Here is a 23380-nt window from a genome sequence, read left to right as displayed (position 1 = left end):
TTCTCCTTTTTGGCTTTATTTTTGTTTAATAAATCATGATACGGTGTAATATGTCATGTGTTCATCTGAGGTTGTATTTACCTAATTTTCAGACTTGCTAAGGATCAGATGATTTTTATTATGTCCTGATACGTAAAATCATAGAATTCAAAGAGAGTGTACTTTCTTTTCACATGACTCTCTCTGTCTCTGTCTGTCTGTCTGTCTGTCTGTCTCTCTCCCTCCCTCTCTCTCTCTCTCTCTCTCTCTCTCTCTCTCTCTCTCTCTGTGTGTGTGTGTGTGTGTGTGTGTGTGTGTGTGTGTGTGTGTGTGTGTGTGTGTGTGAGAGAGAGAGAGAGAGAGAGAGAGAGAGAGAACATTTTCTTGATTTTTAGCTCCTCATCTGTAAAGCTACATGGCTGTTGGGAACAAAATTATCTGCTCCTTGCTGGGAATAGTCATACCTATGGTATTTGGTTAGGTGAAGGTGGTCTAGAAATTCATTTGGTTTAATGTTTGACCATAATTTATCAAAATTCACAGCTCTTACATGGGAAGGCAAGAACTTGATTTTAAAAATTAGGCTTGTGGTGTGGAATTAAACTCCTCTTAAGAGTATGTTTTATTTTGCTTTAGAAATATAAAAATGTGGTTATTGGATCACTCTGCTCAGTAGCTAACTAGTTACCCATCATATACCTAACTGGCTAGAATCCCATTGGGATTCTAGTCTGCATAACTTGTTGTAGCTAACTGACAAGGTGCTAGAGTGTGTCTTGGTTGTCTGCCTGGTCAAATGCCTGATTGTGCAACCTATATGCAGCCCTGCACCTTGTCAATCAGCTGTAATTATCTGAGGTAACTTAACACAAACCTTTCTCATAACCAAGAAGATTCTGGTCATTCAGTGATAAATGACAGCAAATTTGGAAATGTACAATTCATATTCTTTCTACTGTTTGTTATCCTGAGAAGATGCTTGTCCGAAGGATGGAACATGTTGGCGACATAGCACTACCCTGCGTTCTCATTACTTTCAGATCCTTCCAGGTCGTATACATTTTGTTGTGATTCTTTCCACATATTTTCCTCTCATTAGGGAGGTCAGTGTCAGGTAAGTTTATTCCCCTGTAATTTGCAGGGCTGGATTCTACTTTTTGGTGTATTAGTTTTCCTCAGGCATAAAGGCAATTCATACCTGGACAAAATCTTTAAATTATGTTCGTAAGTTCCTGAGGCATGCACAATTATCCCTTTTGTCAAGCGGTCTCCATACTTTAAACAAAATTAGAACATGTTATGTGAATATCAACATTCCGAGCTACTGACACACAGTTACTGAGTTCTTTCATCAGTGGTTGGTATTAAAATGAAACATTATTTATTAGATATCTAACATAAGCACCCTTTTAGAAAACATAATGCAATATATTACAAATAGCATGTGTTAGTTTACATGGGCAAGCATTGAGTTATTTGAGAAATCAATAATGTAGAAACCTCATTCTATTGTTAGCGAAATGTTCAGACTGAGTAAAATTAAGCCAGCCTTAATCATTTTAACTCACTAGTCTCTCCTGATTTGTTCCTATGATATTGCTAAGTAGTTTGATAGATTGTTGGAAAATGTTCTGTTAAATAAGTAATATTTACAAGAATTTCTCTACATCCCTGCAGGGATAATGGAACATTATAACAGTTCCCACACAGGAGAAAGCTTTCTACTTTTTAACTCCTGTTTCCATCAAATCTAAATATCATTTTCCTCTCTAGAAATATCAGTTTGTTTATTCAGTGCAAAATGGTTATGAAGCCAAAGAGCTACTTCTGGTGTTCAAAACCCAAGGGGACGAATTGAAAGAGAAGGTAACTCTCTTTGAACCCACTCACACATGAAACATTCTAGAGGGCAACAGGTGTATCTTTTATTTAAATACACAGTGATACTATAAACTTGAACCTATCATGTATAAAAGAGCTATGGATTAAACCATAAAAAAATAGAAAGGCTTACATTCATGCATGTTAACCTCTAGACTCTACTACAGGGGGAAAGAGAGGGAAATGAGCTAGATTTTCAGTGCTTAACATAAAATTTATTTATTTATATTTTTTTTGCTTTTACCCCGCCCATCTAGATTCAATGCATCTAGAATGATGGAGTTGGAATAGGCCTATAAGGCCATTGAATCCAACCCCTTGCTCAGTGCAAGAATCCAAATCCAAGTATATCTGACAAATGATTATCTAATTTGTTGAGCAGTACAACAATTGAACCAATTACCTTGGGAGGTGGTGAGCACTCCACCACTGGAGACGTTCAAGAGAAAAACATCTGTCAGATCTGCTTTGATCTACTTAAATTTGGTTTTTGTCTTCCAGTGTATTATCTATTCCTCCCAATTTTGTGTCATTTGCAAATTTGATAAGCGTTCCCTGCGTCCCCTCATCCAAGTCATTAATAAAAAGGTTGAAGATGCCAGGCTCAAGAGTGAGCCTTATGGTATCCCACTTGTTACTTCTAGTTCAAGAAGAAGCCATTGAGAAGCACTCTCAGAGTACCATTCTTTAACGAATTTTGCATTTACCTGAAAGTTGTTCTATACAGCCACACCTAGTTAGCTTTCTAATGAGAATATCACAGGGCACTTTGCTTTGTCAACGGATTTGCTGAAATCAAGATATATTACATCTACAGCATTCCTTCCATCCACCAGGGAGGTTACCTGATCAATACATGAAATAACATCAGTCTGGCAAGATTTGTTCTTGACATGTTCTTCGTGTAGGCTTCTAGTAATTATGGCATTTTTTCCAATGTTCTTCCACAGTGACTGCCTTATAATCTGCACCAGAATTTTCCTTGGGATTGATGTCAGGCTGACTGGTTTGTGTTTCCCTGGGTCCTTCCCCCCTCCCCTTCTTGAAGATAGGGACATTAGTTATCTTACTGGCAAAAAAAATACCAGAAATTAGAAAAGTTAATTTTTTGAGACTGGTTTGGGGGAATGTTCCACATTGTGGCCAAAAAAGGAAATTTTCGACTTCCAACTTGATGATGCAATGAAACAAGAGTAGGAGGATGGCACTCCATCCCCTGGGCTAAATTCCGACTTTTGGGACCCCCCTCCAGGGGGTTAAAACCACCCCAAAGAGTTGGTGAAATGGGGGAGACACCTGTTGATCATGGGGGTGATGGCAGTTGCCCCTGTTTGATCCAGGAAACTCCCCAATCAACCAGCAGGCAGAAACAAGCAGCTGAAAAGCTCGCTTGCAAGTTGTCGACGGTCAGCAATTGAGAAGCGATAAACTAGCTAATTAACATCATTATCATTGGGTGAGAAATATTTATTTCTACTTTATGACCTTCCCTAGACGAGACAATCCCTATAACAGAAAACTGTCTCTTACCCTCAACACTTAAAGAGCACTGGTGAATCTGGAGAGGGGAAGAGATGCAAAGAGAAGGAAAGAAAATAAATTGGACACTAATTATACATTTAATTATACTTCAAGGAAGGACGTTTGGTACTACTCTGGCATTAGAAACTTAAGAAATGTTTCTCCTAAAATTATTAAACAACTTTGGAATTAAACTGGTTATGTTATGGCTACAGCTATTTACACCTATCTATAGCTCAGAACATTGACCTTGAAGACCTTATGGAGATTCTGACTTCTTTTTTCTCTGAGGACTGACTGAAATATAGACAAATTAACCTTCAAAAGTCTAATTCTGCAAAATTGAGGGAAAAAAATAACTGTATCCTGAGCTCTGAATGTGATTGGAGCACAAGCAAGGATAGAATTAATACAAGAATGGAATGCTTCTGGGGCTGGATTACAAAAGACATCAGGCTATGAATACAAACACTGAGGAAACTATTTGATGAGCAAATGTCCTTCAGTCTACAAGCGAGGGAAACCCTACACGTCTGAGACTGGATTCAAGTTTAACCCTAAAGATGACCAATCTATTAAAATGGACCTATAGGAGCAAATATTGATAGAATTGGACTGATTACTATTAAGCAACTGGACAAGCACTTGGAATATAATCATTTGATATCTGGGACATAATGCTAGAACAAGAAAAACAAAATCTACTATTCAAACAATTTTAGAAATAGTGAGATCCCACAACAAAGAGGTGAAATTATTCAATGAGCAGTTAAAGAAAGACTATTGGGAATAACAAAGAGTTATAATAAAGAGAATAACTATAGGGAATAACAAACAAGAAAATGAGAGGATGGTGGATGATGTATGCCAATCCAAGGAGGGGCTAGAGGGAATCAGCGGAGAAAATTTAGGAGATCTAATTCTAAACCTGGAGCCAAGGAGAATCTTCATTGTGGCAAGGGAAGATAAGGAGAGAGAACCAGAAGATTAAATTAAAAATAGCCTGGAAGATCTATTGGAGATAGATCAAGTCCAAAACATGACCACAGATGGTACAAGAGATGGAATTTTTAAAGAGAGATAAGAATAAGAATTGGGAAAAGACAAATAAGAGAAGGGGTTACTTAGAAAGATGCAAAGGTAAAAAACATTAAGGTGGCCTTCAACATTGAAAACGTGTACAACCAACTTCTGGAGCTGTAAGGGGGCTTATCTTATATATTAGAAAAGGGTATCAAATTGAAATAAGGAATAATTAATCAGGATTAAGGCATACCAAGGTGGTTTTTAAGATAAATTGAAGCTAGACATAAGAAAGAGGTAAAACAAATAGTACTTAATTAAAGGTAAAGGTTCCCCTTGACAATTTTTGTCCAGTCGTGTTCGACTCTAGGGGGCGGTGCTCATCCCCGTTTCCAAGCCATAGAGCCAGCGTTTTGTCCGAAGACAATCTTCCGTGGTCACATGGCCAGTGCGACTTAGACACGGAACGCTGTTACCTTCCCACCGAGGTGGTACCTATTTATCTACTTGCATTTACATGCTTTCGAACCGCTAGGTTGGCGGGAGCTGGGACAAGCGACGGGAGCTCACTCCGTCATGTGGATTTGATCTTACGACTGCTTGGTCTTCTGACCCTGCAGCACAGGCTTCTGCGGTTTAGCCCGCAGCGCCACCACGTCCCTAAGTACTTAATTAACATATAATATATATGATATTGATATAGACATGACAGAAAATGTGGAGATAGAAATGGCTAAACAATTATAAAAAGAAAATGCTTTAGATAAAATTTATTATGTGTTAGGAACCTATTTAGCTATTATTGGTATAAAATGCAAAGTTGGTTGGTTAAATTGCCTCAAATTATATAGATCTGAAACCAGAACTCTTTGTATTAAGTACTTCATTAGAGGATTTTGAGAACTTCATTAGAGGATTTTGAGAACTTGTACACTATGAGAGCAATATTATGATAGTAGCCAATATTGTACACTAAAATATATACATGACTGGTTCAATGTTTTAAAAAATGTAAAGATTTTGAAGGGAGAACGAAGAAGACACCAAGATGCAAAAACAAATAATTATAAACACGATGTTTAACAGGCACGAACTGAATGTAGATAGATTGAAAAACTAATAAAATGTTATTTTTAAAAAGAGGAATTTTTCCAAGTTCTGGTTAAAATCACAACTATCAACAACAGACTCAATGCTGAATTGGTGGATAGAATACTCATATTTAGAGTTGAGCATTATACCTTCATCCCCTCATTGTCACTTTTTTCACCTTCTTATACAAGAAAGGTGACAAATCTGAAAATGGACAATGACAGCTCTCCATATGTGTCAAGATATGGGATGTATTTCAGCTTCTGAATTTATTCGGAATCTGAAGCAAAGCACGGGTATGTGTCCGTTTCTGAAGCACTCTGAAACTGGGCAAGGAAGGAAGAAACAGTGTTTGAATCAAACCAAAAATTAAAAAAAAACACCTGGAAGATGAAAAGTAATACTCCTACAGAATGAGGAGGGCCAAAACAGAAGGAGAGTGACAACTGAGTCACCAATGGAAAGCCCTAGCTCTCCCCAAAACCCCAATCATGGAACTCCTGGGAGGTAATTCCTTTTTCTGTGTGACCATCAGCAATTTTGTGATGGTGACCCATTCAGAACAGAGAGTGATTTGTACTGCTTTCATTTTCAGGATCTAAGAAAGATGATTTTATTATGTTCTCTTGAGATTGCAGATCTCAGTCCAATCTACTAAGTATATGTATGTGTGAAATTTGTGTGATCGTGCTGGATTTGAATAGGGCAAATCACAGTAGCATTAGGAATGGGACTTAACTGCTATTTAAACTAAATAACTTCTAGCTGTGGACAGAGAGGAAGGAAGAAGGAAGCAGGTGTCTGTATACTGGAGAAGAAGCTGTAATTAGAGATGGGGATGAATCAAAAAATGGCTATTTGTTTTGATCCGTTATTCATCAAGGTTAATGAATCAATGAATACAAATATACGAATATTCTTTGATGAATCGATTCGTCAATTTATCTACACTTTAAATGGCTATAACACTGGCCCCCAATGACCTACAGACACTTGCAAGGAAGTTTCCTCAGTCGCTTTTCTACAGCTTCTGAAAGTTTGGTGAACATTGGAACATGGACCCCCAAGTTATATAGTCTCAAAGAGGACCCCCCTAGGAAAGCTCCCCCAGGTATTTAAACACTCCAGAATCACAACAAAGTTTCCTGTCTTTCCCCAACACACCTGCCAACTTTGGTGAAGATTGGATATCGGAACTCTGAATTATTCACTCACAAATTGGGTCACCCCAGGAGAGTTTACCACATGACACAGAAGCCCATGGCATTGAGGGAGTTATATTTAGCCCCAGCAGAATGAGAGGTCCCTTTGGCAGAGGCATGCATAAGGCATCGAGTTTGTTTTCAGCTCAGCACAGCATTACATTTGCCAGTGAAGGAGAGTTTGCCCTCAGGAGGACTGGAGGCAAGGGGGGATTTGGCAGCACAACAGGCTTTTTGGCTCCATCGGGCAATGAGGAAGTTGGCAGCAGGAAAACAGGCTGTTTTGGTTGCATCGGACACTGAGGTAGTTGGCAGCAGCAAAGTGGCATGTGTTGCCCCATCGGACACTGAGGATGTTGGCAGCAGGAAAACAGGCTGTCAGAAACAGATCAGCTCTGCAATCTGAAGCAGGGCAATGCGGAGACAAAGATGCTCATTTACACTTTAGTTGTACAAGAGCTACTATTTATTCATTTTTCTTACTGCTCAGTCTGGGTCTGCCAAGAGAGCTGGACAGCCCTCTTTGCTTGTTCGGGGGTACCGGGACCGGCTCTAGGTGTGCCAGCCAAAAGGGTTACATGGCCCTCTTGGCACATTTGGATGATGCGCAGACAGGCTTTGGGTGGGTGGGGCAGAGCCCGGTGTCATGAGTTCAGCCAAAGATCCGGAACCTGAGGGATTAACTACAGCTGAGGAGAATGCTGAGTGATTTGAAGCACAGACAGCTGAATCACCATCGGATTCTCCTCCCCGAGTAGCCAGGATAAGGGCTAGATGTTGGCAAAGACTTATGATGCAAAGGTCAGAGGATCGCTTGAATGCTGCCCGCAGAAACATCAGGTCAGCTAGTCCTGAGTGTTGATAGAATGAAAGGCTTCCAGCAGTTCAATAACTGTTTTGCTATATAATCAGCTCCCAGATGGCTAGGAACCTCCTGGAAGCAACATGGCAAATCTCTGGCTCACATCCATGCTCCTGACTACCTTGAACCTTGTTCTCTGGACCCTTGGCTTTGGACTCTGACTCCAGACTACATTGTGTGATTTGGCTTTGGGCCCTGACCTTGGCTTATGGTTTGTGATTTGGCTTTGGCATTTTGGTATTGGCTCTGCATCCTCTGAACTTCTGATATTGGACTGGCTTATTGGACTTTGCTCTTGAAACCACTGGGAATGTGACAGATTTCTTCCACCCGCACTCCCCCCACAAGATGGAGGGGGAAGCAAGCGAAGGTTCGGGTCAGCTAAATGCTGTGCTTATTCAAGTGCTGTTTCTTACACAAATGGTGGCACAGCTTCAGCAGCAGCAACTGCAATCCCAAGCCAACACTGCTTCCCAGGTCAAGTGCCCTGTGCTTCCTCCAGAAAAGTTTGGAGGAAAGGTGGAGGAGTTTCCAGCATTCCTGGCACCGTGTAAACTGTATACTGAGCTGCGCGCCAGATACTTTCCCACGGACAAAACCAAGGTATGCTTCATAGTCAGCCTTCTCAAGGGACAGGCAGCAAATTTATTGACTCCCTAAAGGAAGCCACAGCCTTGACTTTTCAAGAACTGAGCAGGGTTGCTAAGGATAGGATGTTCGTACATTACTCATTTATAGGGTCACTGTAAGTCAAAAGTGACTTGACAACACATAAGAACAACATATGAAGACCTAAAAGAGGATGCCAAATTGCATAGTTTTGATTCAAAAGACAATTCAGATCAAATTAAAACAGATGACATTTGGACATCCCTAGTCTTGCAAAATGAAGGTGCCGAAGTACATGGTGACTCTCAATGAATAGTAGAGGTCTCTCTCTACAGGTTCATTGTCTCCCATATGTAGAAGAGAAAACCCTTGTGGTACTATAAAGACTTCTATATTTTAATGTGAGCTTTCATGGGCAAGTCCACTTCCTCAGACATAAGAATCCCATTGGCCATCCCACTCTTATGTCTGAGGAAGTTGACTTGTCCACAAAAGCTCACATTAAAATACAGCACTTAGTCTTTAAGGTGCAACAATGGTTTTGTCTTCTTCATTTTTTAATATTTCTGTTGTTTTTGCCTGATATGCTAGTTCAGACTTTCTACATACGTAGAAAGGAGATTAACTGGGGAATGAAATGGGCAAGGCTATGTGTAAGCATTCTGCATGGTTTCCAGGCCACTACATCCTGATTTAGGGATTTATAAAACAGCATTTTATCTGGCACAAGGCTTCGTGGATTGTAGCCCACTAGCATCTGGTGAAGTGGTTGACAGTTTATAAGAGGTTGTGTGAAATGTAATTTGTTATTAACATGCCACAAGTCTCTCAGCTATTCTACGTATTCTTAACATCATGAGACAATATTTATTTTATTTATTTAATTCATAATATTTCCCCCCCACCTTTTCCCTTAAAAATGATCCAAGGAGGCTTACATAATTAAAAGGCAATATTTAAAAACCAAAACAATAAGTATGCAAATATCTTAAAAGAATTAAAGAAATACCACACTAAAAATGGTAAAGAATATCAATGCAAAAAACAAAACAAAAAAAAAAGCAATGAGGCACAACACTACATTTAAAAACCAATCACTAAAGGAAGGCCTGCTTGAAGAGAAAGGTTTTTGTCTGCCTGTGGATGAATAGCAAAGATGGGGCCAGCCTGGCCTCCGGTGGGAGGGAGTTTGAGTCTGGGAACAGTGGCAGAGAAGGCACTCTCCAGTGTTCCCACCAAACACACCTGTGAAGGTTGTGAGACTGAAATATGGCCCCCCCTGAGCGATGATCTTAACACCCAGGCAGGCTCATAATAGAAGATGCGGTCCTTGAGATAGCTTGGACCCAGACCATTTAGGGCTTTATAGGCTAAAACTAGGGACGTGGTGGCGCTGTGGGCTAAACTGCAGAAGCCTGTGCTGCAGGGTCAGAAGACCAGCAGTCGTAAGATCAAATCCACGTGACGGAGTGAGCGCCCGTCGCTTGTCCCGTCGAAAGTGAGAGTGAGCGCCCGTCGAAAGCCTGCAAATGCAAGTAGATAAATAGGGACCACCTCGGTGGGAAGGTAACAGCGTTCCGTGTCTAAGTCTCACTGGCCATGTGACCATGGAAGATTGTCTTGGACAAAATGGCCTGGAAACAGAGATGAGCTGGCTCTATGGCTTGGAAACGGGGATGAGCACCGCCCCCTAGAGTCGAACACGACTGGACAAATATTGTCAAGGGGAACCTTTACCTTTAGGCTAAAACTAACACTTCAAATTGTGCTGGGAAATGGATCAGGAGCCAGTGGAGCTGCTGTAACAGGGTGGGTAGTGGTGGTGATGGTGGTTATGTGATTCCTGTAACCAGCCCCGGGTGCTGGTTACAGGAATCACATCTGGCTGCTGTATTTTGGACCCACTGAAGTTTCTGAAGACATATTGAGATGGGAATTTAATTCCTTTCTTTCTCCCCTGGCACTGGAATGCAGTTTTTTTAAGGCACTCCACTGCTACTTGGGCGTATCTCAGGCCTGAATTGAGATCATGACAGGATTCTAGACATTTTGGCCCCTGCACATCAATTTTGGATTAAACCAAGCCACCAACTTCTTTTCTGATTGTGCTCTTATCATACAACACGCAGTTGTGCAGGCATGGCATCTTTCCCCTTCCTTGTGTCTATCTGTCATGAAAAGATTCATTCACAGAATGTATGGTTCTTAAAAATATAGGAGCCTTGCCAAGAAAAAAAACCTAAAGATTGGCCATTTTAAAATGAGCACAGATGTAGGTGTTCAGGATTCAGGTGACAGAGAAGTTGCATTTGCAGAGGAGAGTCTCCTTCTCAAAACTGCATGAAATCCATTGTTGTAGTAACAAGGACAAGATCCCAGTCAGGCATGAAATGCCTTGGGCAACAAAATTTTGTCAGCCTGAAGTAATTTGGCAGAGTCATTAGAAGAAGGATGCAAACAAGAACTGTAAAGCACTTGGATTCTGGAAAGGATTCCTGAAATGATGGATAACCAAAAAGAAGAGGGCTGTCATCCAGTTGAAGAGGCTGTGAGTTATATGGGTTTACGCCAATTATGGCCTGTGTCCTATTGCTACTCTCAGCTATAACAGACCAACTGATTCAGTGGGATTTAGATATGGTTGACTTACTGTTCAGCACTTGATTCAATGGGTCTTCTCTTAGGTCGGCCTAGCAATATTGTGCTGATCTAAATTTGCACAGATTTGTGTACAGTTAAGCAAACTTTAGGGGGTAAACACTTCCCCTTTTTATAAATAATTTTAAACAATACATGCCAGAGCAGGCCACAGTCTAAAAAGAGGATGATGTCCCATGCAAAAAAAGAATGGGATACTATTTCAATATGGCAGTGGACATCTCCAGGGGTTTTTTTAAGCTATATTTACATCATGCATTGTATGATGTACCGGGAGAATCTCTTTAGTTAGATATCTTAACTTTAATTTAACTGTTTCAGCCTAAAAAAAAAAATAGTGTATTTTGGTGACAGAGAGTAGGCCTATTAACTCAAAGAGATCTATGGGTTTCCCACTGCCCATGCTGGAATGTTTTGCAGGCATGGGACAGTTCTCTTCAGAGGAGGATGACCAGGACAACCTACTTTAGCAGGAGAGAAACAGAGCAGAAGGAGAGACTTGAGGAACGACCAGTTGGCAGACCCCCTCCCAGAAAATGGAGAAAGTTTCTGGCCTTACCAGAGTGGACCCAGTCCCTCCAAGAGACCATAATAGCTTGACAAATACCACTTGCCCCAGGAAATGGAGATGATTCACACTGTTAAAACAGAGAATGCAACTGAAGCAAAGTTGGGACCCTCCAAGGCCAACCACCTGTATTAGGTAATTAAGGTGAATCAGCTGGAGAAGGAAGGGATCTCACACCAAGGACAATAAATACAATTAGCCCAGCCAGCCCCAACTGCTGGAGACAACAGATGTCTCTGGCTTTGGTGTGAACTGCAGCATTCCTTGCCAGCTGAACAACCAAACTTGCTTCCCATTATGCTTCTGTCTACTCTATTTGACCTGTCCTCTGGAATATAAGCTCTATTTGACCTGTCCTCTGGAATATAAGCTGCTTGGCTCTGACCTCTGACTATTCTTTGCAAACTTTGTGAAACTCTGTTCAGGACAGCTTTGGGCTCCCTAGAACTTCTGCCCATTAACATTTGCTGACTTTAAGCATTGCAATCACAAGTTCTGCATACATAAAGCTGTAAGATTCACAGAAAGTCCCCATTTCCAACACACTTGGCAAAGACGCAAGCATGTAACTGTAGTTACTTTCTTTGTTGTAGGGATATGATGGCCATGTGCCCTACTTTATGGAAGGCAGCTTTCTGTTTAGATCCATCTTCTGTTTGAAGGGCTGTCTATTCCAAGTTCATTTTTAAAGGAAGACCAGTCTTCAATTTACCCATCATCAGTTAGCATCTGGACATCAGACTGAGCAAACACATAGGACAGTTGACCATAGTTTACATTACTATGAAGAAATTTACCGCACTACTGAAGACTGTTTTTAAATCCTCGCCTCCATCTCTATGCTGACATCAACTTTTGCTCCTTTTTGGGGTGTGTGTGTGTGTGTGATCAATTTCATTCATTCTGACATTGTGTTGTAGTCATTCCATGCAAGTCCGTTTGGTACTGAGCACACAATCCCATGAAAAAGAAACTTGTGTCTTTGTAAGCCTAATTCTTATGGAGCTAGCCAGAGATCAGCAACACAGCATATAGATATACATATTACAGTTCTTGGTTTCAGTGCCCAGCATTTCCAGGTTAAATAATCTCAAACAGCATATCTGGAAAAGAAAAGAAAAATTACCAGCAAAAAGTGATGAGAGAAATGGAGAGTGGATGGCTCTATCAATGGTCATTCACACCCAATGGTCAGCTAGAGTTGTTCATGAAAATGTCCAACCTCTGAATATATATATATATAAAACTTTGAATACCAAGCATGGCTGAACTCTCCTTTTTTAAGGCTTCCATGTAAAGTTTCAAGGTCCCTCCATCTGACTCTGGCATCACAGTGTTGGATCTGATGAATTTGTTCCAATTTACAAGGCTTCTCTAAGAGTTCAAAACCCTACCTTCCATTTATGTCCAAGTTAATTTCAATAAATTGTTTTTAGAAGTCAGGAAAATTAGAGTTGCATGCATTGTTCCTCATATGGGACTGTCCACTGGGTCACCTACATCCATCCACTGCTTGACACCTCTCAAAGCACCTTGAAAGGTTACTGAGACAGGACATACATATCAAAAGATAAATCCTAGAATTCAAATCTACATATATCGTAAAACATGATGTCCAAACGACCAATATACAACTATTTTAGAAAAGATCCAAAGGACTTATTTTATTGTATCCTCTTTTGTCCTTCTTGGTCTCCTTATTTGTCAGTTGCCTTCCAAGTTGTGTTTTGTCACTGCAGTGAGTGGATGACATCTCCCCTTCTGCCAGTGCCTCGCTTTCTTCGACTCTTCTGGAACATGTTTCATTCCTTCCTTCTTTCTTGTTTAGGCTAAATTAGCCAATGAACAACCTGACCCAGCTGCTCAGCTGTTCCCTGATCTGCATTTTACTTCTTAATGAGCTCAGAGTGACAAGCTATTTAGGCTGCTTGTTCCAGCATCAGTTCTAACTCCATCTGTAACTTTAGTGCCACTTCTTTGTCAGCAATGCCAATTACAAATATGTGTCTTTCTAATTTACAGCGTTCGAGCTGCGACACCCACACTGCACGCTTTATGTTCTTCCTTGCCTCGTGCTGCTCCTCGTCACTTTTGCCTGCCTTTGGGTTCTTGCTTCCAGCACCTACTGTCGTTTTACCATTCACCACACACTCCACAAATCAATGTCCACTTTAAGCATTCTGCTGCAAACTTCATTACTTCTTATTCTCATATTCTCAATGATCTTCAATGTATTCTATCAGCTATTGTGCCTGCTCATCCCCCTGCATACATTACTTCTGATAACTCTTACAGCATTTTGGCATTTTCCTAATATCCAAGGCCAGAGTCCTAATTTGTTTTGTTTGCTTCCTGATTCTTAAAGCCAGATTCCTGCCCCATCACTTAGGCTAGTTATCATGGTTGCTGCAGCATACAAGGCTTGTGCAAGGAGGAGCTGGACAACTCCTTGAACAAGCCCCTCCCAAAAGCTCCACTATTTGCACAACAGAGTGTTGTCTGAAATGAGAAGAGGATTCCACCCTAAGTATTTGAAGACATGTGAGGAATGTTAGAATCTGTTGTCTTTTTGGCATTACTAAAAAGACACTATGAAATTGTTCTTTTTGTTACAGAGGTGGGAGCTCAGGCAAGGCCATCAATATGCAAGGGCAAGGAATCAGATGAACCAAGATCAGCATAAAACTACTACATATTACATCCAATGTGGGTAAGTGGCTGCTGTCAAGGCCTACTATGGCAATCGCTGGTCCTGTCATTAAGCAAAATGAGATAGCTGTCTGAGGGAGCTGATTTTGGGTGTCAAGTAAGGGCATTGCAGGTATACCATGAAAGGCCCACTTCCATGCTATATGACATTTTCATGCTTGTTGTTTGTTAGGTACCATCACATTGTATCTGAATTATAATGATCCCCCCAAGAAGTCTTTAAATTTTGTGAGATATGTAAGGAATGTTTTTCCTACTGCCACCCCACAGTGAATTTCCATGGCTTGGAAAAGATTCAGGCCTGAGGTTCCTGAGTCCTAGTTCATGACACTACCCACTACATCACACTGGCTCTAAATTTGCACAGTAATTGCCCACCAAACTAGGGTGAAAACCCCATCCTTTTTGAAAAATTCCACCACCCATGGCTGAAAAACACAAGGCTGTCCTTTCATAGAAAACCCTTCCAACAAGTAGAAAAATTATCAGTAGTTATTCAGAAATTGCCTTAAAATAAAGACAAATTAAAAATACCTTGCTTTAGTATGAATATATGTGACATAATTTATGACAAGAAATTATTACTGTCACGTGCCAGCAAATTGAAATTGACTTATATCAACCCTAATAGAGTTTTTGAGGTAACTGAGATATTTCAGAAGTGTTTTTACCAGTTCCACACCTCCAATGAGTTCCATGGCTGAATGGGGACTCAAACCCATGCCTCATGAACCCTAATCCATCACTCTGTCCACTATAACACACTGGGTTCCCCCCAGGAAATGTTACCCCTTAAATTGTCATCCAGTTCTGATAAACAAGGGAGAAAATGATATAACCATTTCATGGTTTATGGCATAATAAAAATTTTGTGGGTTAATCAGAAGGTTTCTATTTGTTTTGTTTGAGGTCTAGTGTACCATGTGGGTATCCAAGGGGATGAAGGAGAAGAGGAACGGGGAAGTAGATGGCTGGACCACACTTCTCTAGACAGACACTTATTTTGGAAAATTCTCCAATCAGTACATAGTAGGAGACTCAGTACTTGTATGATGCAATTAAACCTGTGCTGGAAGATAAAACAAATGCTTAGCCAAAGAGACTATAGTGCTGCTTTCTCCACAGTGATCATTTGCTATAATAAATGTGCATCACAGTAAATGTGATCAGAAAGTAAATGTACATACTAGATGGCCTAGCTAAATTGACCAGGACGTCCTGCCCATCTTCATAGAAGCAAAAGTCAGCATGTATATAGAGGAGAGGGGGAAAACCTGTTTTTTGCCAGACAATCTACTGATTACAGAGAAGTCACAGACTTGTTTAGGCCTCCCTTTGTATTATCTCTCCAATCTATTGTTAGGATCTACAAACTACTTTCCACACAAATAGTGCACTAAGTACAGCTAAAAGACAACAACCAAACGCAGCCACTCCGTCATCCATACGCTTTCAGCTAGGATCCTCTGTAGGAAGGGGATCCACCGAGAAGGGAATGTAAAGGAGAGCCCACACTAAATATATTCTAAAACATTCAGTGGATGATTGAGCTGATAGACAAGAAGATATGGAAATATGAATATTTCAGCGTCGACACCTTTAGTAACACCGATTATTACTAATAAAAAGATCATGCCAAAAGAAAATTAATGCTCAGAAATAAGCCAGGGTGCTACCAACACCCTTATTGCTCATTGCTAAGATCATCGTGCTCTTGTTACTACCTGTTTCCTGTTGTGAAGAGTCTCACGGTAGTGTTCCAAAATAGCACACCACCATGGAGTAGTACTATAAAAAGCCAAACTGTTTTCTGACTTACAGAAATCCCATGGATACAGTTTAGACGGAGGGATCTCCATAGGCAGCTCTTTCCCCACCTGTCCCCACATCCTCATCTCACATGGGACCTATGCTGAGACTGAAAAAGCCAAATATGTCAACACAGTTTTAGGAAGCATCTTTGGATCTAATAAGCTGGTACAGCAAGAGATCTCAGTGGTAGAAAGTGTATATATTTTGCATGCGATAGGTAACAAATTCTGTTCATGGCATCCTCATAGTTAAAACATTTCATTTCTGCAACAGACCCCACACAGTCTGGGGTTAAAATGAGCAAATAGACTTTTCAATAAAAAGTAGATTTTGCTTGTAGCAAAATAACTGAACAAGGTGATTTTTTTAGCAGTAACAAAAAGAGCTATCCATGTTTGATTAGGTGGGGAAAAGGGATAAAAACATACAGGAGTTAAGTATTGGACAGTATCTTAAAATGACAGCTCTAAGTACATTCTTTTGCAGAAGTATCCTGAAAAACTAAATCAGAACAAGTGATTCTTGAGGCTGAAATTCCTGCTGCAGCTGACAATTATGGCTTTAGAAGAAGGCAGAAAGCTGTTCTCTTGGTTGTGGGGAGGAGCTGTTTCAGTACCCAGAAATTCTAAACATTTAATTTATAGTTAAAATTGTCTTCATTTAAAAAAACCCAAAAAACAAAATTAAAAAGGTTAAAAATGACACAGTTAGTGCCAGGATGAAGCCAAGTCTATATAACCTTCTTTGTGTTCTCCTGTTTTCAATAACACCACAGTTTTGTTTGCACACCTTAAAGACAGGTGTCTTCTTATGAAACCCAGAGGTTTCAAAGCAAGGTACAGAAGCTACTGAGAAAGGTACAGAAGCTACAGAAGCTCACTCCTTCAAGCAGAGAGGAGACAATGATGGGAAGAGGGTTCTTTTCTTACTGCAGTTTCCAAGATACCCCACCCACTTGGGTAATGACAGCCTTGGCTGAGGTGTTTGGGAAGTCTGAAAAAAGGAGATACTCCATCTTTCACTGGGGAAAACAAACAGGTGTAACGGAAAAGAAGCCCTGGGGGAACAAAAGGAAAACACCTTGTGTTGTTGTTTTCAGCAAGCTCCCAAGAATATCATTGTTTCATGTTGTTGTTTAGTCGTTAAGTCGTGTCCGACTCTTCGTGACCCCATATTTCATGTTCCAATAGCTATATGAAAAAGATGGCTTCTCAAAGAGTCACACTTCACTTATTTTCTATTTTGCTTAAATTTTGACTCAGTAATGCAAATGGTGCTGCATGATGCAAAGGGGTGTTTTCAAACAATAACTGCGTGGTGGCATATTTCTAATTATACACAATTTTGAAGGTTAAAAAGATCGTATAAGATTTTGACTCAGTATGTTCAGTTTTTTTGCATGTTCAATACAGAGAACTTCAGACTTAGTAGAGGACATATATGCCCCATATATCTTAGCACAAGCATGGGAAATGCACACCCTGTAGACCACATGCAGTGTAAAATACCTTATGTGCAGCTGTAAGAAGCTCAACATTTTATTTACACGAGCCTCGCCCAGCAATTCACAAAATCTATATGCTGCTGATAGCAGTTGCCAAAACCAGTCCTTCTGTCCTCTAGGGCAGTGGTCCCCAACCTTGGGCCTCCAGATGTTCTTGGACTTCAACTCCCAGGAATCCTGGCCAGCAGAGGTGGTGGTGAAGGCTTCTGGGAGTTGTAGTCCAAGAACATCTGGAGGCCCGAGGTTGGGGACCACTGCTCTAGGGGCTTTTAATAGTGTGGATGATCTGTTTAGGTGTGTGATTTTTTTAAACATGTACCTATTCAAGGATTTATTCAGTCTTTTTGGTAGTGTATGTGATAACCCGTGTGAACGTGGCAGAACTGTATGACAGGCAGTGGATGGGAGCTTGTTGTTGGAAATGAATAGGGCTATTTTGGCTGTAACCTGGGTGGAAAGGAAGAGCCAGGATGGCACCGTCTCTTGACTTGGGAGGACACTGTCCAGTTACTTCCTTTTCAAAGCTCCAACTGGCTTCCGAATTTAAGGGCTGGGTTTTCTATTGCTGGAAACATTTGGGCTATTTCTGATGCCGTGGCTGAAATGTAAATAATTATCCTTAATATCCAGATTTTTGGGTGGTGTTTTAAAATCTTCTGTGGTGTCAACTAGAACTGAACATTTACACTCCCCCAAATACACTGTAATCTGGCTCTATTGATAGGTGTGGCCCCCATTTCCTGTTTATGCTGCTTTTTCTATTTTCACAGTATACTGTATATTAATATATTTTATACTTTTAAAGTACTGGAATCCAGCCAGAGAATATATATCATTGGGAGGTCCTACACAGTGAAACACAGGCTTGGTTCTTCTGTGGTGAAGGTGGAGTATTATTTGAAGGCTCAAGGTTATAAACAACAGTTTTACGGTAACTGATCGTACTTCACCCAAAAAAAGAACAAAAAAGGATACAGAAATGGATAAGTATCATGTATGCTAATCTAAATTTATAGATATGAGTTTAAAAATAATTACTATAATGTAATAGAAATAGGGATTCCCAGGGTGGTGTAGTGGACAGAGTGCTGGACTAGACTCTGGAAAACAGGGTTTGAATCCCCACTCAGCCATGGGGGTGTGGAACAAGGAAAACCACTCCCTAAATGTCTCGCTTACTTTGAAAGCCCTATTAGGGTCACTATAAATCATCTCCAGCTTCTTGGCACAGAACACACACAAACTAGAAATACAGTATATCTCACTTAAGATGATCCATACAGATGACTTGTGTGCATGCTCAGGCTGCCATTCTGGTGCCAACTTTTGACGGACAGCTTCACAACTCTTTCTCCTTCTTTAGGATTCTCTGTCTTTTACACCAGATTCAGATTCGGCTTTTCCCATAGTGGGTGCCTAGAAATCCAACTTGTCCTTTGTATGGTAGGACACAGGCCCATGCTCCCTGATGTCCTGGTCAAAGCAAGTTTCCAGAGCTAAGATTTCAGTTCCAGTGTGTGCAATAACGTTTCTGTGTGAAGAAGATCCAGGATGTGGAAATATTTGGTGTTGTTATGGTTAGGATTGCTTAATTGCATATTTAATTTATGTGTATATCAAAGTATCAATGCCAAAGATATCCATTGACTTTCCATGGATGTTTTTGATGACTGCTTTATTTGATTGTATGTGTTGTTTGTCTCTTATTGCATTTAAGGTTTATGTTATGTTTGTTTCACTCTGGGCGCACACTGCCTTGAGTAGTGTTCACCACTAATCGGTGTGGCATACAAGTTTAAGAAATAAATGATAAATAAAATAAATATCTATAAACAGTCGGCATTTGTCCCAATACTTCACAGCTTAGTCGTTATGAAGTAATGCCCAGCATCGTGCCATTTTTGTATGACCCTCAAGGCAATTTTATATTATCTTTTAAAATCCATGCTCTCCATTCTGGGACCCCATTTCTTGCATAGAAGTGTTGAGGGGGAGGACTTGGACAATAGCTTGATTTGTTCAATCAGTTTTGGAGGCAAGAGCTTTATTAACCGTGAGCTTCTAATGAAGTTTTTTCTAATCATCAGGCCTTGATTTTATTTATTTAAAAAGTAGCAATAATTACAGCAACTGCCTGTACATGCATATGCCAAAGATGCACTCACATCATGCCTGGCCTGTTCTACCTTTTTTTTTTCTTCCAGGAGCTGTTGTGTTATTACAGTCAGCGGGCTTTGAAGAATGCCTTGCATTTTGTTTATAGTCCTCTTGGCGTTAGTCAGTTCTTCTAATAAATCAGATACAAGTTGTGACATGATGCTAATTCGATCACTAATAACCTGCTCAAATTGCAAATCTATGTCAGCAGGTTGGTGTTGATTAAGTTGTAGTCCTCGCTAACATATTGTTTTAAATGACTGATAATTTTTATTTGCTGCTGCCATAGGCCGCCTGGTCTATTCCCTCTCTTTCTCTCTCATTCTCTCTCTCTCTCTCCCTCTCTCTCTCTCTCCCTCCTTGTCTTGTAAGCTTAGAAATTACACAAATGCCCCTGAGGTGGTGAGCTGTAGGCCCTTTGCTTTCAGTGTTGCTGCAAATAGAGCTGGTAGCCACTAGAGGGGAGGAGACCGCTGGCTTTTCCAAGTGCTTCACGGTAGAGCATGAAGGTGAAGAAGCTGTCACAGCCCTGGTTGTCCAAGGGAAAGGTTTAAAATATGGTGTGAAGGTTAGTACAGAAAAGAAGCGTGTTTTTTTTCCTTAATGCGTGCAGCTATTTCTTTATCTTAACATAGGCTTTTAAAATAAATCCTAACATACGACTTGCAGTAAAGCTACAGCCTACCAACATTTCTTTTTTTTTAAAAAAAAAAGCTCTCTGTGAGAAAATGTGTTTTGTGTGCATGTGTGGGTGCAAGTGTGTGTGTCCTGTGTCTATGTCTACACACAGAGACACACACAGACGTAAATGAAGGCATGTTTGTTTCTCTGCACATATAAAACATTGAATTAAAAAGTATTTGCTTAACAGGCGGAAATGTTTGCATTTTGATGTGGAACGAGAACTCTTTTTCCAACTGTTCAGTTATATCCTCACTTTCCCAACCCAGAGTGGTGGCGTGCGTGAGTATGTAGTTCTGAAGCGGCGTGAAAATAATAATTTGAGGCAGGTGGAAATTTCAGTGTCTTTCTCAGGAGCCTTATTCCATTTTTTGACCTGTACTATACAAAACCTATCCTAAAACAGCTTGATTATCCCCCCCCTCCGCTCCCCCTGTAGATAATTGATCTGTGGTTTGGTCTTTTTTATTTGTTTATTTGTGGAGAAAAGAATATTCGCTGCATTGTTAAAGAGCTATAATGTAGAACTGTAGCTTGTTACATTTACTCTCCTGAGTGTAATTGCACTAAGATCATTCCGTTTCCATTTGGAAAGCCAGTGGCAATTACTGGAATACAATGTATCATGCATTTGCTCACTGGATATAAAACGTATATACTAATTCGCAATAAAATGTAACAGCTGTCAGTGCATTTTCTGCTCTGTTACTTCAATAAATTGGAACTCTGACTAGAAAATGGGAATATTGCATTTTTACACACTTGGTAATGTGTTTGCTTTTTGCAAATGCAATTTATTTTTTTCCTGCAACAAAAAATTGTGGCTTTGTTATTACTGCTAGTGGATAAATATTCTTATATTAGAATGAATTACATATAGAATCTGTAAAGAAGTGATAATATTTTCTGTATTTTATTGCACCTTGTTTCCAGTAAACAATATGCATGTAACCCACTTCTGTCATCCGCTAGGCTTAGTTTGTTTATATCACAGTGACAGTAAAGATGAAAAGTTAATTTTACCATACTTTCCCAGGTGTTGTGAATACCTAGTATACACTTATTATATGATGCTATTATGTATCTGTACACATATGCATTTCACTGCTATACATTATAATATACAGTGCTTAAGTGCAAATAACATTTGTGTGAATATAAACATCCCCACAAATATGCCTATGTGACTTATTCTACAAGCACAACTACAAGATTTCAGACTGAGTTTTACTTAAAATGCAATTCCTACACATTTGTGTGATTTTGTTACTTGCGGTCAGACTTTTCACAGATAATTAGCCTTTTACACACTGTGAAATCAACCTGCATTGGTTTATTTGGCTAGACTCTGTGCTTCTGTTCTTTATTTCCCAGAAGGTTAACATGCTGAAAATCTAGCTGCAAGCTCAGGATACTCTCTCTTTGTGTTGTTAATTATCCCGTTGCATAATTATTAATATCAGGAGCAGGAAGAGGAAACAAGTATACCAAATAGTTGTGAATGCTAGTGTTCTGGCAGGAAGCGAGCCCTGCATTAATAAAATGTGCCTGTGCCAATATCAGAGAAGATAGGGAGTGTTCCTTGTTAAGGATCATTTATTAACTGAGATCATCTTTTAGTTCGCCTTGGGGTAATGACTAATGTCAATGGCAAATTTCACAGTTGTCTAGAGAAATGAATTAAATTTGTAATAAAAAGCCCTTCGGCTTGTTGTACATGTTCATTTATTGGAGTAGTTGAACTAGGAGAACTGTAAGGCAACCAAGAACATCGGCTTAATTTTCCTTACATATAATAGTGACCTTTTGCTCTGCATTGGTGGGGGGGGGGGGAAGTTGCCCGTCAAATTAAAAGAGAAGTTTCTTCTAATGCAAAATAAAACTAAGAACATGTGGTTAAGTAAAATTTAAGCTTAAGACCTTTTCTCACCCAAACAACATCTTCTGCTCTATGTGTTTCTCTTGCAGAGGTGGATTGGACAGTAGGCCTAGCCAATGAAGATCCCAAATTAGTAGCCAAAGGCACAGAGGGGGGGGGAAGTTGCCAGTTTTGACAAGGTGGCATTTATGCATCCAGTTTTGGATGAGCTTCCATATTACAACAGAGCTGAGAAAATGGGATGGCCATCATTGGGCTAGCCTCCCAATAATGTATAAGAGGAGGGAGAATAAAACTTTTGCCTGTGTTAACTGTGTAAACTTTCAAGTCAAGCAGAAGTCGTATAAGAATGAGTACATCCGTGGTGTTTCCTTCGTTTCTGTGAACGCTAAAAAACAGTAGCAAATTCCCAAGTTTCAGTGTAATTAAAGGGAAGAGAAACTTCTTTGTTTCCAGTGTATGTGACAGATTGACAGCGTAATTCATGCATAACTATTTAGACATAACTCCCACTGAGTTCTAGAGGAGTTACTCCTGCGTACCCATGTGCAGGATGCACAACTGGAAGCTACGTTACTGCTGATAGTCTCATATAGGATTACACTGTAAACCAAAACAGTAGATTTTGCATGCATTGCGAGGCAGCGAGGATATCAATGTTCTAAGGTCATCCAGCACAGTGGTACCCCACACTGTTCTTGAATTATTTGACTTCAAAAGGAACCCAGGGATTATCCTTTTAAGCAGCCATAGGCAACTTCATGGGCATGAAAAAAATATGAAGGAGGAATAGATTTGTATTAATGTCAATATTCAAAGACATTATGTTCACAATGAGTGCCAGGGTCAGGATCCTGACCACCAAAATATGCATTTTGCTCACTTTATAAAATGTGTAACAATATAATCTTCCATTCTGCTCTTGAAGGTTGCTAACTCATCATTTCAACACCAGTATAATTTATTCATTTAAGTCTAGTGTCACTGGCAGGTATCTTGTGTCCAGTAAAAATACGCATGGAAATGAGTCAGTTTTTGAAAATATATTTTTCATAGCAACACAAAAAGGTTATTTTCATTATCTTTATATTTCAAAGGAAATATTACATTAATTAAGAATGATCAGTGCTGATGCAAAGTATTTTTTAGATATGTAGTTATCCAATGATTCTCCCTCTCCCCTTCACTTTAAATTTCTATAAAATTCATTTATGAAATAAATTCTGTGGGAAATAGAATTTTG

General features: G+C 39.9%; 2 long non-coding RNA genes across 2 annotated transcripts in view; one reads left to right on the top strand and one right to left on the bottom strand.

Moving 5' to 3' along the window:
* The window catches only part of LOC140705764 (uncharacterized), a 66147-nt gene that overhangs the window by 24192 nt on the left and 18575 nt on the right, over positions 1-23380 (bottom strand). The window lies entirely within an intron of this gene.
* Positions 19961-23380, top strand: part of LOC140705766 (uncharacterized) — a 92878-nt gene continuing 89458 nt past the window's right edge. Inside the window, exon 1 of the long non-coding RNA XR_013544117.1 lies at positions 19961-20145. This is a non-coding gene — a long non-coding RNA (uncharacterized LOC140705766). The remainder of the gene's footprint in view (positions 20146-23380) is intronic.

The sequence above is a fragment of the Pogona vitticeps genome, chromosome 3 (assembly GCF_051106095.1).
Source record: "Pogona vitticeps strain Pit_001003342236 chromosome 3, PviZW2.1, whole genome shotgun sequence".
NCBI classification, from domain to species: domain Eukaryota; kingdom Metazoa; phylum Chordata; class Lepidosauria; order Squamata; family Agamidae; genus Pogona; species Pogona vitticeps.
Note: the sequence above shows the minus strand (reverse complement) of the source record. Positions and strands in the feature narration are given on the sequence as shown.